The sequence below is a fragment of the Camelus ferus genome, chromosome X (assembly GCF_009834535.1).
Source record: "Camelus ferus isolate YT-003-E chromosome X, BCGSAC_Cfer_1.0, whole genome shotgun sequence".
Lineage (NCBI taxonomy): Eukaryota > Metazoa > Chordata > Mammalia > Artiodactyla > Camelidae > Camelus > Camelus ferus.
This window is the reverse complement of record NC_045732.1, coordinates 99,985,240-100,001,941: the sequence shown is the minus strand read 5'-3', so window position 1 is coordinate 100,001,941 and position 16,702 is coordinate 99,985,240. Positions and strand designations below refer to the sequence as shown.

General features: G+C 32.3%; 1 pseudogene; it reads left to right on the top strand.

Annotated features, from left to right (window-relative positions):
- The window catches only part of LOC116662084, a 36,404-nt pseudogene extending 20,388 nt beyond the window's left edge, over positions 1-16,016 (top strand).
- Positions 16,017-16,702: the final 686 nt, after the last annotated feature.

The window sequence follows — 16,702 nt, the reverse complement described above, 5'->3', positions numbered from 1 at the left end:
AAATTACAACAATAAAATAGATATACAGAATATCATTTGAGAATATTATGAAATAATCCATGGAACCAAACTGGATAACCTAGTGAAGATGGACAAGTTTCTGGAAACATACAGTCCACCAACAGTGATTCAAGAAGAAACTGACCCCATGAACAAACAGATCACTAGAAATGAAATAAATATAGCAATATAAAACCTCCCTACAAATAACAGTCCAGGACTGGATGGCTTCACTGCAGAATTCTACCAAACATACAAAGAAGAATTCATACCAGTCCTTCTCAAATGCTTCCAGAAGTATGAAAAGGAGGGAATACACTCAAAGTAATTCTATGAAGCCAGAATCACCCTGATACCAAAAACAGGCAAAGACACTACCAGAAAAGAGAATTATAGGCCAATATCACTAATGAGCTTGATGTTAAAATCCTCACCAAAATACTAGCAAATAGAATCCAACAACACATATAAAAGATTATACATCCTAACCAAATAGGGTTCATCCCAGGGACACAGGGGTGGTTCAACATATGCACATAAATTAATGCAATATATCACATCAACAAGAGAAACGGCCAAAACCACATGATCATCTCAATAGATGCAGGAAAAACATCTGATAAAACTCAGCACCTATGTATGATAAAAATGCTCACCAAAGTGGGCATAGAGGAAACATATCTCAACATCATTAAAAGCTATATATAACAAATCTACAGCTGGCATAAGCACTCAACTGTGAGAAACTCAAAATGTTCCCACTAAAATATGGTACAAGACAAGGTTGCACACTATCACCACTCCTACTGAACAAAATATTCGAAGTGCTAGCCACAGCAATCAAAGTAGAGAGAGGAGGAAAAGGGATCCAAATTGGAAAGGAAGAGGTAAAAGTCTCACTATACGCAGATGACATGTTACTATATATAGAAAACCCTACAAGATCCATATAAAAACAACTACAGCTGATCAAAGAATTCAGCAAGGTAGCAGGTTACATGATTAAGGTTCAGAAATCAGTGGCATTTCTTCACGCTACCGATTCAGATAATATTATACAGCTACAGTCAACATGACAGCACTGTATTGGTACTAAAAGAGACATATAGGCCAATGGAACAGAATAGAGAGCCCAGAAATGAACCCACAAAATTTTGGTCAATTAATCTTCGACAGAGGAGGCAAGAGTATACAATGGAATAGAGACAGTCTCTTCAGCAAATGGTGTTGTGAACACTGGACAGCAGCATGTTAATCAATGAAGCTAGAACACTCCCTTACACTAGACACAAAAATAAACTCAGAATGGATCAAAGACTTAAACATAAGAAAAGATACAATAAACCTCCAAGAGGAAAATAAAGGCAAAATATTATCTGACATTCATCTCGAAACTTTTCTCGTAGAAGAAATGAATGCAGTAAGAAACAAATGTTACCTAAAGAAACTTGCAAGCCTCTACACAGTAAGCAAAACACAAGTAAAACAAAAAGACAGCCTTAGGAATGGGAAAAAAATTTTGCAAATGAAACTGAGAAAGGCTTGATCTCCAGAATATATTAGCAGCTCATCCAACTGAATAAGAAAAAACAAACAACCCATTCCAAAAATGGGCAGAAGACCTAAACAAGCAACTCTCTAAGGAAGACATACACTTGATCAACAGGCACATCAAAAAATGCTCAATATCACTGATTATCAGAGAAATGCAAATCAAAACTACAATGAGATATCAACTCATACCAGTCAGAATGGCCATCATTCAAAAATCCTCAAATGACAAATACTGGATAGGCTGTGGAGAATACGGAACCCTTCTACACTGCTGACTGGAATGCAGTTTGGTGCAGCCACTCTGGAAAACAGGATGGAGATCCCTCAAAAGCCTAGGAATAGACTTATCATATGACCCACGAATACCACTCCTGGTCATGAATCCAGAAGAAACAAAACTTCAGGAAGATACCTGCACCCCAAAGTACATAGGCAGCACTATTTAAATAGCCAATACATGGAAAAAGCCTAAATGTTCATCGACAGATAACTGGTTAAAAAAAGGAAGTATATTTATACAATGGAATACTACTCAGCCATATAAACCAACAGCATAACATCATTTTCAGTGAAAAGGATGTTCCCGGAGAATGTCATTCTAATTGAAGTAAGCCAGAAAAGAAAGAAAAATACCATATGAGATCACTCATATTTGAAATCTAAGAACAAAATGAAATGAAACAGAACAAGCATAAATACAAAACAGAAATAGACTCACAGATATAGAATGCAAAGTTTTGGGTGACAAGGGTGCGGGAGTTGGGAAGAGATAGACTGGGATGCCAAAATTGTAGAATAGATAAGCAAGATTTTACTGTATAGCACACGGAAATATATAAAAGATCTTATGGCAGCTCACGTAGAAAAAGATGTGACAACAAATATATATATGTTCATTGTATGTGAAAAAGTTTGCTCTACATTGGAATTTGAGGCAACTTTGTAAAATGATTGTAAATCAATAAAAAAGTTAATGGAAGGAAAAACATGATCCTAAATATTACAGGCATAAATAAAATTAGAGAGAAAAACAGTATGCAAAACAGTAATTACACCAAAGATTTTTTCGTTTGTTTTCTTTTTTAAGATAGGCAAAATCAAAAATCCTCTTGCCAGGTGCATAATGAAGAAAAGAGAGATGCTCCAAAGCAATAAACTATGAAATGAAAGAAGAGAAATAACAATTGTTACCTCAGATATATAAAAAGGGATCATTTTGTGAACAGTTTCATGCCAATAAACTGGACAAATTAGAAGATATAGACACATGTGTAGAAAGAGACAGAGATAAGGAGAAACAAATAATTTGAACAAACTGATTAGTAGAAGAAAGATAGAATCTGCATTTAAATAAATTCGTTAAATACAAGTGCAGATTAAAAGCTCGTCTGGAGAACTGAACAAAAATACAGAGCAGAACATATAATCTTCAAACTACTCAAAAATAGTGAAGATGAGGGATTCTCCCAAATTAATTCTATGAATCTTTCATCACCCTGGTAGCAAAGCCAACAAACAAAGTATGGGCAAAGAGAAATTCAAGCCAATATCTTTGATTGATATAGATGCAAAAATTCTACAAAATATTGTTAGCAAATTAAATCCAACAATATATAAATGAATCATAAACCATGATAAAATTGGTTTCACTGCAGTGTCACAAAGGAGGGTCAACATATACAAATCAATCAGTTTGATACAACATATTAAAAAAAAGTAAAAGGAAAAACAAATTGGTCATCCCAATAAACCCATAAAATCATTTCACAAAATTCAACATTCATTCATTAAAACAACAACAACAACAACAACAGCAACAACAGTAGAAACTTCTTACCAAAGAAGGATACAGGAAACATATCTCAACATAACTAAAGTCACTTATTACAGACTCACAGACAACATAATATGCAAAGGTGAAAATCTGAAAACCAAGTTAAGGAATAAGACAAGGATGCCCACTCTCACCATTTCTATTAAACACAGTATGGGAAGTCCTAGCAACAGCAATCGGAAAAGAAAAAAGTTATTCAAGTTTAGATGAAAGAAGTAAAAGTGTTATTATTTCAGATGACATGATAATCTATATAGAGAATCCTAAAATTTCTCCACACATAAGCAACTAAAACTAATAAATACATTTAGCAAAGTAGGATGATTCATGAATAATATACAAATACTGTCACATTTCTTTACACTAACAATGAAATATTCCATAATTAAAAAAATCCATATGAAATCACATCAAAAAATGAAAAATCTATGAATAAACCAATATAATAAAATGTATAAGACAGTGATAAAAAATTTGAAGATGATGCAAACAAATGGAAAGAAATTTCATGGTCTTAGTTTAGAGGATTTAACATTGTTAAAATATACATACATACAAAAGATGTCTAAAGATATAAAGTGATTCAGATAGAACTAGGTGATATTTTCCACAAAAATAAAAACAGTCGTAAGATTTGTATGGAACTGCAGAGGAACCAAAACTGCAAAAGAAACATTGAGGAAAAAGAGCAAAGTTGGAGGCATAACCCTCCCAGATCTCAGAATATATAACAGAAATACAGTAATCAAAACAGCACAATACTGGAAAACAAACAAACATCTATATCACTGGAAGAGAACACAGAGGCAGAAATAAAACATCACACCTATCGTCAATTAAACTATGAAAAAGGAAACAAAAATATACAATGCCTAAAAGACAGTCTTCAGCAAGTGATGTTGAGAAAGCTAGACAGCTACATGGAAATCAATGAAATTAGAACACTCCCTCAAACTTTACAAAAATAAACTTAAAAAGTTTTAAAGATCTGAATCTAATACATGACAGAATAAAACTCCTAGAAGCTAACATATGCAAAACAAGACATAAATTGTAGCAAAATTTTCTTATGTCACTCTCCCAAGCTGAAAATTATGAAAGCAAAATAAACAAATAGGTCCTAATTAAACTTAAAATCTTCTACACAGCAAAATAAACAAAATGAAAAGAAAAACTTCCAAATGGGAGAAAATATTTGGAAACAATGCAATCAACAAGAGGCTAATTTCAAAGATACACAAATATTTCATACAGCTCCATTTCAAAAATTTACAAACAACTCAGCCAGAAAATTAGCAGAAGACAATTCTCTAAAGAAGACACACAGATGACAAACAGGAACATAAAAACATGCTCACATTACTAATCATTATATAAGAGCAAGAAAACATAAATTAATGTATTTCCTCACAGTAATGAGAAGGGCTTTCATCAAAATGTCTACAAATAATGAAGGCTGGGGAGGTTGTGGAGAAAAAGGTCCTCTCCTATGCTGTTGGTGGGAATGAAATTTGCTGCAACCACTTTGGAAATAGTATGGAAGTTCTTTAAAAAATAAAAATAAACCGATCGTAAGACCCAGCAATCCCACACCTGGGTATATAAAAGATACAAAACCAGAAGACAAAGAAACTAGTTTGAAACGTAAGAAGTACTGTCAGACATTGGACTTAATTGGATTCTACATATGTCTCCTCTGACAAGGGAAGCAGAAGCAAAACTAAAGAAATATGATTGTATCACTCTAAACAGATTTACACTGCAGAAGAAATGATCAATAAAATGAAGTCAACCAACAAAATGGGAGAATATTGTTGCAATTGATATTTTCCAATCAAGTGTTAATATCCAAAATATATGGCAAACTCATACCCCACAACAACACAAAAAAGACCAAACAATCCAATTTTAAAAAGTCCATAGGAACTGAATAGATAGATCGGACTCAATTTTCCCTAGAAAACAGAGTTGGCTAAATGATGCATGAGAATATGTTCAGAGTTATAAATTATTAGGAAAGTAATAAACCAAAAATGAGGCAAGACCTCACAGTAGTCAGAAGGCTCTCATCAAAAAGAAAAGAAATATTTGTTGGTGGAGTAAAAGGAACACCATGGACAGTGTTGATAGGAATGCAAAATATTGATTCCATTTTATATATACATCAAATTTTCTTCATCCACTTTTCTGTCAAGGGATGTTGGGTTTGTAGGCCCCTGTCTGAAGGCTCTAAAGAAGAAGCCCAAGGGCTGAACTGATAAATAAGCTGTTAGGAATGTCACATATCCATGCTGGATAAGAAATCGCCTACTCAATGTATCCAGCATGGTTGGCTGGATAGCAAATGATGGGTAAGATCCTCAGAGGAGGACAACCTAAGAAAGGCACTGCAGGCTGGATAAGAGATGGCCTATTTAATGAAGTTTCATGATGAACTTTAAAACAATCCTTGATCATTTAACATCCTGTGCTTATTGCAGGAGCATGGGGACAAAAATAGCTTAAGATTATTAAGATTGTTATAACTTAGATGTGAGAATTTGTGCATGTCCTACATAAAACCTTTAAGAATCAATAAACAGAGAACTGCTTCGCTTCTCTCCACACAGTGTTTTTGTGTATATGATATCGTGCCACTGACATGGTTATTTAACTTTGGGAGTATCATAAAATGATGTTGCATTATACACAAGGCTCTTTCTGCACCTATTGAGTAGATTATGTAATTTTTATTTCTCATTGTATTAGTGTGGCATGTCACATTTATTGATTTGATGATTTTGAAGTATCTTTAAACCCAGGGAGAAATCGCTTTACTCATGGTGTATGATAGTTTAAATGTGTTGTTGAATTCATTTTGCTTGTGTTTTGTTGAGAATGTTGGCACATAAGTTCATCAGGGATATTATTCTATAATTTGCATATAATGTCCTTACTAGCTTTGTTTTGCAAATAAATCTGGCATCATAATTCCAGTTTGGAATCTTTCACCCATTTAAATTCTTGGGAGATTTGGGGAAAAATTGGTGTAAAATTGTCTTCAAATGTAGGGCAGAATTCACCAGAAAAGTCATCTTGTAAATAATTTCTGTTTTGGGAGGTTTGGATTACTGATTTACTCATAGAAACTTTTGCTCTATAACTTTTTAATTTCTTCTTGATTCAGTATTGGAAGACATATATTTCTGGGAATTTTCTTTTGTTTTAGGTCATTCAACTTTTTGGCTAGTGGTAATTTCTTATGATTCTATGTATCTCTGTAACATCAGTGGTAATATCTTCTCTTTTATTTCTAACTCTATTTGAGTCTTTATTTTCTTAGCCAAACTAAACGTTTGTCCACTTTATGTTTAAAAGAAACAGACTTAACTTGTTTTTTATCATTTCCATTGTTTCTCTTATTATTTGCCTTACTCTGATTCATTCAATTTTATTCCTTATTCTTTCTTTTTTCTCATAGACTCTTGAGGTTTAAATTTAAGTAGTGTGAATATTTATATTTCTTTTATTATTAAATATTATTTATTATTTATTATTTATTTATTATTTATTTATTTATTACATTTACTTATTTACTTATTTATTATGTGTTCATTTATTTACCATTGAAGAACTGCCATTTACAATGTGTCAATCTGTGTTGTATAGCACAGCGTCCCAGTTCATGCATATATTTGTGTTCCTATTAAATATTACTTCATGATATTTAACATACTGCCCTGTGTCATGTAAAAGAAATTATGATAAAATCTAATTTTATATATATTGGATAACATTTATAAACCTACAGCTCCCAAATATATCCTCTCCCAGACCCTTTCTGCAGAAACCATTAGAGTATTTACTAGATCTGCGAGTGTGTTTCATTTTTGTATATGAAATCATAGTGCCCTCATCCAACATTTTTTTAAGGTCCCTTATATGTCATGTCATGTGTTCTTTTTCTTTCTCTTTCTGGCTTACTTCAATGAGAATGACAGTTTTTGTGGACACCCATTTTGCTGCACATGGCATTGTTTTATCATTTTTTATGGCAGAGTATTATTCCATTGTGTAAATATGCCACAACTCCTGTATCTTGTCATCTGTTGATGGACAATTAGGTTGCTTCCATGTCGTGGGTGTTGTATATAGCACTACTATGAACATTGGGGTGCAGGTTTCTTTTTGAATTAGGGTTCTCTTTGATATATACCCAGAAGTGAAATTGCTAGATTGTATGTTAAGTCTATTTTCAGTATTTTGAGGAATCCCCATCCTATTTTCCACAATGATTGCATGAAAATATATTCTTACGAACAGTTTAGGATGGTTCCTTTTCTCCACAGCTTCCCCAGCATTGATTGTTTGTGGACTTTTGAATGATGGCCATTCTAAATATTGTGAGTTGATACTTCATTACAGTTTTGATTTGCATTTCCCTGATAATTAATGATAGTGAGCATTTTATTTCATATATCTATTTTGCATTTGTATGTCTTTTTTGGAGAGTTGCTTATTTTAGGTTTCTGCCCATTTTCAGATTGGGTTTCTTCTTCTTTTTTTTTTTTATTAGGTTGTATGAACTCTTTATATTTTGGAAATAAAGCCTTTGCCAGTTGCATCACTTCTAAATATTTTCTTACATCCTTTAGCTTGTCATTTTTCTTCGTTTATGGCTCCCTCTGCTGTGCAAAAGCTGCTAAGTTTAATTAGGTCCAATTTATTAATTTTGCTCTTATATCCATTACCTGGGTAGGCTGTTCTAGGAGATCATTGATGAGATTTATCTCAGAGTGCTTTTCCTATGTTTTCTTCTAGGAGATTTACTGTCTCTTCCCTTACACATAAGTGTTCAAACCATTTTGAGTTTATTCTTGTGTATGGAGTGAAAGAGTGCTCTAATTTCTTTGCTTTGCAGGCTGCTATCCAGTTTTCCAAACACCAGTTGGTGAAGAGATGGTCTTTTCTGTGTCATATTCTTGGCTAATTTTCAAAGATTATTTGAACATAGGTCTGTACATTTATTCCTAGGCTCTCTATTCTATTCCATTGGTCCATATGCCTGTTTCTATTCCATTATCATGTCATTTTTATTGTTGTAGCTCTGCAATTGTGTTTGGAAACCAGGCTATTTATACCTCCAGCCTCATTCTTTTTCTTCAATGTTGATTAGGAAATTATGAATCTTTTCTGATTGTATATAAATTTTAAGATCATTTGTTCCAGTCCTAAAAAGAAATGTTTTTCATAATTTGATAGGAACTCACATTAGTTCTGTGGATTGCCTTGGGCAGTATGGCCATTTTAACAATATTGTCTCTTCCTTTATAAGAACACTGGGTATCTTTTCAATTCTTCAAATCTTTTTTAATTTCCTCAATCAATGTTTTCTAGTTCTCCATGTATAAGTCATTCACCTACTTGGTCAGATTTATTCCTAAGCATTTTATACTTTTGGGTGCAGTTGTAAAAGCGGTTGTTTCTCTACTTTGTTTTCTTGTTGATTCACTGGTAGTGTAAAGAAATGCAATTGATTTTTGTACATTATTCTGGCTAACTTGCACAGTTCCTTTTATAGTCTAAGTATATTTTTGTGAGGCTTTTACATTTTCATATGTATAGTGTCATGTGTGCATACCTTGACAATTTTACGTCTTTTTTTCCAGTCTGAATACTTTTATTTCTTTTTCTTACCTGATCATTGTTGATAGGAATTCCAAGACCATATTGAATAGAAATTGTGAGAATGGGCAACCTTGTCTTGTCTCAGATTTTTGTGGGAAGTGTTTCAATTTTCACCCCTGAGTAGTTTGCTTGCTATATGTTTGTCTTAAATTGCTTTCATTATGTTGAGATATGGTCCCTCTATGCCCAATGGGATAAGAATTTTTATTGCAAATAGGTGTTAAATTTTATCAAATGCTTTTTCTGCATCTACTGAGATGATCATGTGGTTTTTGTCCTCTCTTTTGTTGATATGGTGTATCAAAATTGATTGATTTGCATATGTTAAACCATCCTTGTGTTCCTGGGATGAACTTAACTTGATCATAGTGTATGATCTTTTTTTACATGCTGTTGGATTCTGTTTGTTAATAATTTCTTAAGGACTTTTACATCTTAGTTTCTCAATGATATTGGCCTAAAATTTTCTTTTAGGGTAGTGTCTTTGGTTTTGTTATCAGGTTGATATTGGCCTTATGGTGTGAGTTTGGGAGTACTCTCTCCATATCAATCTTTTGGAAGAGTTTGAGGAAGACTGGTATGGATTTTTCTTTGTATGTTTGGTCAGATTCCCCAGGGAAGCCATTTGGTTCTGAATTTTTGCTTGCAGAGATTTTTTTTATTTCTTTGATAATCCTATTCCATTTCTGGTGATCTGTCTGTTCAAATGGTCACTTTCTTCTTGATGCAGTATTGGTGGGCTGAATGTTTCCAGAAACTTCTCCATTTCTTCTAGGTTATCCAGTTAGTTTCCATACAGTTGTTCACGGTATTCCCTTATGAAATTTTGCAAATTTGTTTTACTCTTTTTAGATTCTCCATTTTCATTTAATATATTTCTTGTGTTCTCTGTCTTTTCTTGTTGGTGAGCCTGTCCAGAGTTTTGTTAACTGTGTGTACTATTTCAAAAATAAGTTTGATTTTTTTTTTCTCTTTTATAAACACTATATGAATTATTTTATCCTTGATCATTATTATTTCCCTCATTCTGCTGACTTTTGGTTTGTTTGCTCTTCTTTTCAAGATTATTTTACATACAACGTTAGATTATTTATTTGAAATTGCTCTTCTTCTTGGAGGAGGGTCTTGTCACTCTGAACTTCCCTCTTAAGCCTGCTTTAAGTGTATTCCATAGACTTTGTGTAGTGGTTTTGTGATTTTTCTCAAGATATTTTTTAATTCTTCTTTAACTTCATCACCCCCTTACTTGTTTTAGTATCATGTTGTTTAATCTACATGGTGTCATTTTTTTCTCCCTGGTTTTTCTGTGATTTATTTCTAGTTTCATGGTATTATATTCAGAAAATTTGCTTGAAATAATTTTTATCTTCTTAAATTTTTTGAGGGTTCTTCTCTGCCTGAGTACATAATCTTTCCTTGAAATTGTTCCATGTGCACTGGGAAAGAATGTGTATTCTGTTTTGGGGAGATGTAGTGTTTTGAAAATATCAACCAAGTCCAATTATTTTATTGTATCTTTTAGTATCTTTGTTCCCTTATTAATTTTCTGTCTGAAACACAAGTCCAGTGATGCTATGGGGTGTTATAGTTTCCTACTATGATTGTGTTCCCATCAATTACTCCCTTTTTATCAATTAGTGTTTGCTTTATGTATTTAGGTGCTCCAATATTGAGTGCATATATCTTAATGAGTATAAAGTCCTCATTTTTTATTGCTCCTTTAATCAATATATGATGTCCTTGTTAATCATTCTCTATGGCCTTTGTTATAAATCTATTTTGTGTGAAATCTGTACTACTAGTCCTGTCTTCTTGTCATGTCCATTTGCATGGAATATATTTTTCCATCCACTGACATTCAATTGATATGTGTTCCTCTCCCTAGAGTGGGTCTCTTCTATGATTCTTAACATAGGGTCTTGTTATATTATCCCTTCTAACAATATATGTCTTTTGATTGAAGCACTTATTCTATTAACATTTGTGATAATTATTTTTAGATGAGTGTTTATTTCAATTTTGAACCTCATTTTCCAGTTGATTTGGTATTTCCTTTTTGTTCATTTCTTTTTCTTTTTGTAGCTTGATAATTTTCTTTTATTATCTTCGTTTCTTTTTGGTTTTGTGAGTTCATTGTAAGCTTATGACTTATGGTTGCCATTTTTGTATGTATATGGACACATTACTATATCTTTTTATTTTAACTGATACTAATACAAACTCTAACCCATTCTACAGAGAACAGAAACAAGAAGAAAATACTCTGTAGTATCCTGTTTCTCTCTCTGACCCTTAAAAATTTTGATGTCCTGTTTTACAATGTCATGTTTATTCTGTTGTATGTCATTGTAGTTATTGCCTTTCTAATTATGCCTTTCTCCTTTATATAGCGTCCTGCTTCTTTTGTATTTAGAGTCTTTCATTATTTTCTTTCATTATTTTCTTTCTGTTGCTATGTTCTTTTAATATTTGCTTGTGTGGAAGTTATTTATCTCTCTTTCTATTCCAAGGGATGGCCTTGCTTGATATAGTATCTTAAATTACAGCTTCCTTTCATTCAGGACTTTGAATATGTCTTGCCACTGCCTTCTGACTGCTGTATTTGTGTAAGAAACATGTTTCAAATTTTATGTATATAATTATATATATATGTAAAGAATACCTAGAAATGAAGTTAACAAATAAGGTGAAAACCTATACATTAAAAAAATACAAAACATTGATGAAGGAAATTAAAACTGATCCAAAGAAGTGAAAAGATCTCTTATGTAATGATGTGAAACACTAAGATTAAAACAACCATACTACCCAAAGCAATGTAAATTTACTGTGATTCATATCAAAACACCCATGAGCATTTTCAATTAAATAGAACAAATATTTTCAAAATTTATTTGTAACCACAATGATCATGAGTTGCCAATGTAATTTTAAAAAATTATTATGTCTAATAGTGTAAGGTTCTCTGATCTTAAACAGTACTACAAAGCTTTAGTAATTAAAACAACATGATACTGGCTCAAAATCAGACACCAATGAATAGAAGAGAATTGAGTAAGCACATATAATCCCTAACACCTATGATCAATTAACCCATGAAAAAGGAAGCAAGAGTATAAAATGTTGAAAAGACTTTCTCCTCAATAAACAGTGCTGGAAATATTGATAATGTAAAAGATAGATTAGGATATCTCCTTACGTTGCAAACAATCCATGAGCACAGAATATCTTTCTATTTATTTTGTTTACTTTTTTTCTAGCACCTGTTACTAATAGATTAATGATTAGCTTTTTTATTTCACTTATTAAATTTATTCCTATTTTATCCTTTATGATATAATTGTACACACAATTGTTTTCCTAATTTCTCTTTCTGATAATGTGTTGTTAGTATATAAAAGTGCAACTGATTTTTGTATATAGATTTTGTATTCTGCAAGTTTAATACATTTGTTCATTATTCCTAACAGTCACTTGAGAAGTCTATGGAGTTTTCTATCTCTGGGAAGTTATGTCATCTGTAAAAGTTTTACTGCTTTTTTATAAGTTGGATGCCTTTTATGTGATTTTCTTGACTAGTTGTTCTGTCTAGGACTTGCAGTAGTGTATTTTAGGACTTGTTAGAATGAGCTACTTTTTCTTATTACTGTTCCAGTGGAAAATGTTCCTGTATGTTAACATTGAGCTTGATGTTAGTCATGGTTTTTTTCATATATGGCTTTTATTATGTTTAGTTACATTCTACCTAGAGGGAATTTGTTAAGAATTTTTTCATATAAAATTTAAGTTCTGTCAATAATTTTCCTACATCTATTGAGATTATTATTTTTGTATTCTTTTTTTAAGGGATGGTATCACATTTATTGATTAGCATATGTTAAATAAAACTTATTAATCAGGACTGAAACCCACTTAACTATAGCTTATAATACTTATACTATGCCAAGAATTCAGGTTTCTAATATTTATTTAGAATAGAATATACATATACTGAAGGAAAAAATTACATTGTAGCTTAAGTGTGCATTTATTTATTTAAAAATTTTATGTCTCATTTTGAATTTGCCTTATGTTTAATGGAATTTATTTCTAAATAAAGAATATAAACTTTGGTAGAACTGGATTTACTACAGTTTACTGATAGAGAACATTGCTATTATTTTAAATTAGAGCACAAAATACTTGCCTAAAATGCCATATTATACTAACAATTCCAACTGTTTCAGGACTGAGAAACAAATTGCTTCCTTAAAAGTATTTAGCTTGTCTTTTCCACACCAAACTTCATTTACTGTTATTTGTTTGTTTGTTTGTTTGCCCCTTAATGGAGGCACTGTGTATGGAACCGAGGATCTTGTGCATAAGTTTATTTATCATTTTGGAACGCTTAACAGGAGCCACAAGAGTATGGATTATAAAGATGACTAGAAAATTTATTCCTTGTAGGGAGTGAAAAACCTCTGAATGAAAGAATGGCAAAAATAAACATTTAAAGTATACAAAAAGATTTTCTCTTTTGTAATTTTAAACTAGAATATTAAATTACATTTGTTTTACTTTGAATGCTGATTTACAATTTAAAAAATTCCCCCTTTGGGATTTTTTTAAATTTCATTGATTATTTTAATCTAATTTCATTTCATAAATATTTACCATTTATTTATAAAAATACCAAATAAACTGATATTTATTCTGCTCATTTTTTGAATATAGAGCTACTTAATGTAAAGCACACAGATAAATAACTACTTCCATATCGAAATCAAATTATGTTTCATTTTACTTACAAATGATAATGAATAGTTATACCTATATTGTACAGGTTTTACACAAATATCAATTTAAATTCCAAAATTTTAAAATTCGTTTATTTATTTAGTGCATTATTTCTGCTGTTTTCACCAATCTGGTATAAATTTGTGTACAAAAGGAAGGAGATTGATTTCATTTCATAGACCCCAAATTTAATTTATTTAAAAAGATGTTGTGGGAATAATATTTGCAGATCACACTGCAAAAATAAACATCCTACATGTTTCATTTTAACTGGATGAATGAGAACTAAACACTGGCTGAATGTTACACTTGGGTTGCTAGGAGACCAGTCATTTTGTGATCTCACAGCTACTCAGGATGAGAACGACTGTGATGGCCTAGCAGTTTATGTGTGCAGGCCTGCCAAAGCAGCATTTGGAGTTGCAGTGCTCAAAATCATGCAGATTAGAAAAGGAGCTCTGAAAAAGTTATTTCTGATGGCACAAGTTTCCTCATAAACTCAAGATGTGCCTCCTAAAGATGGACCAACTGATTCACGAAATTGCAGTAGATCTCTATTTTGTGATCAAACATTCTCTGGGGACTTGACATGAGGTCTATGATTGAAGAAAATGCTTTTCAGACTTTGTGTGAAGAATCCTTGATAAAATGACCATGTTACACACATTGTGTTTCTGAGCCAGCTGCAGATAATGATTTTCGTTCTCTGACATTTCCAAGAAAACTCTGGAAAATGGTTGGGAGTGACCAATTTCAATCCATCTGGTGGAATGATAATGGAACTTCCATAGTGATCGATGAAGATGTCTTTAAGAAGGATGTTTTATAAAGAAAGGCCCCTTTCAGAATATTTGAAACTGGAAGTATGAAAAGTTTAGTTAGACAGCTTAACCTTTACAGGTTTTAGTAAAGTGCGGCAGAAAGTTCAAAGATCTGCTTGTCTAGCTGACTTTCTGGCAGAAGAAAAAGGAGTCTCTGTTTTAAGCAAGGTATTCAGAAATTTTGGTCACCACTTCATAACTTATATATAAAATTTTATTTTGTACAGTAATCTATGGTAATATAAATTTAAAGCTAGATTTTGAAAATTGTATAAAACTACTAAGGCTAAATTCTTTATATTTTCTAAAAAATGAGGACAGTGCATTAAGTATTCAAGATTATGAGAAGCTTTGCTAGCAACTATGAATCTTATCAGAAATCTAAATAAAGGTATTAAAGCTGCTTTTAAAAAGGGGCATTCACCAGTTACTGCAAATGATAAGGTTTTAAAATTGATGACTATATTATTTAAATGTGTATTTTCCAAATAAGGAATTTCAAAAAATAGTCAGTAATGTTCATATTTTGATGATATTATATTAGTATAGTAAGTGTGAAATCTGAGGTTTTTAGATTATGCTTATTGTAGTCTTGTATTTTGGCTTAAAGTAATACTAAAATATTTCTACTTTGTTTGTAGCTGCAGGTCTATCATAATCCGAATTTTAAATGAGGCTGTCCCCAGCTTTTAGTGAGAATAAAAAGAAGAGTTGGGATTAAAAATGCTTCTCTGGTATCTTCATTGGCTCAAGATTTCAGCAAGAAGCACTTTAAAGCAGGGGGTAATGTGGATGATCATAATTCTGGTTTTGTGGCTGACACTAGAGGAGAAAGTGCATTTTTACCTTCTGCAAATTTAAACATGCCTCTAAAAAGAAAGCCCTCTACTAGCCACATAATTGGTGATACAAGAACCCCGATGAGAGGTGATATTTCTCCTGCATCATCAATGTCAGTTAGACCACCAGAAAAAATTGCAGTGGATAAATGTGCTATTTTAAATCAGTTGACCACTTTCCAGGTGCACTCAGAAAGCAAATACACTGAAGCAAATGGCCATGTTGTGAATTTCATTACAAATACAACCTCTACATTCTCAGTACAGCACCTTATCTCCCATACAGAGCAATTATCTTGGACTGATGGTGGAGCCTTCTACTTTTCCAAATAGATATCATGACATATCAGCAAATGAAGGTCCTTTTCCTAAACTTCAATGAGACAGCAACCCACAGTTTCCAGTGCCAGTGATAGCTGATACATCAGCTACCTCTCTTTCACGGCCAACTCATCAGCCAACTGCAGTATATGAACGTCATCCTAATTACAACTGATCTACCAGAGGACTACCAGACAAGGCAGGATAACAGATTAAAATTGATTTTGGAAAATGTCAACGAATATCTGCAAATTTCTTATTTAAACAATAAACATACAAGTGTACCTGTATCTTCCTTATTTTTTAAATACATTTAAGAGTAAAATGGGAGAGAATAGTTAACATTAAATAAAAAGATATATTTGATTGATATGATCATTTGATGGAAAATTATGGGAGTAAATTTGAATAATTTCTTGTAAGGAAGGAGAGAAAATGGAAGAATTTTGGAAAAGACTAAAATATGTAGAGAGGAAAATGTACTAAGTGGCTTCTGGTTCATCCTGGAAAGTATTAAATGTTTTAAGTTAGATTAGGTTAGAACAGGAGATAAATTCAGAAAACGGCCCAGGGATCATGGTCTCTATTTTGTCATCCCTGAAATCATAAAGGGCACATGATGTAGTCTCAGATGGCACATTAAACATGTGGTAGAATTTCAGAAGTAATTTTATTTATAGTCTTATTTGTGCTGTTCTCAAAGCATTCCAATTGGTGCATTCATTTCCTCCCCTCAAGAGTCTACACTATATTATCTGGTGAATACTTTATGTTGCTTTTATGTTGCAGCCAAGGCAAGCTTATGTCCTCAGGGTGGCACTTAAAGCCTTTCCAACTCTAAGCCCACAAACTCAACATAGTTTAGTCATTTTTTATACATCTGGCATCTG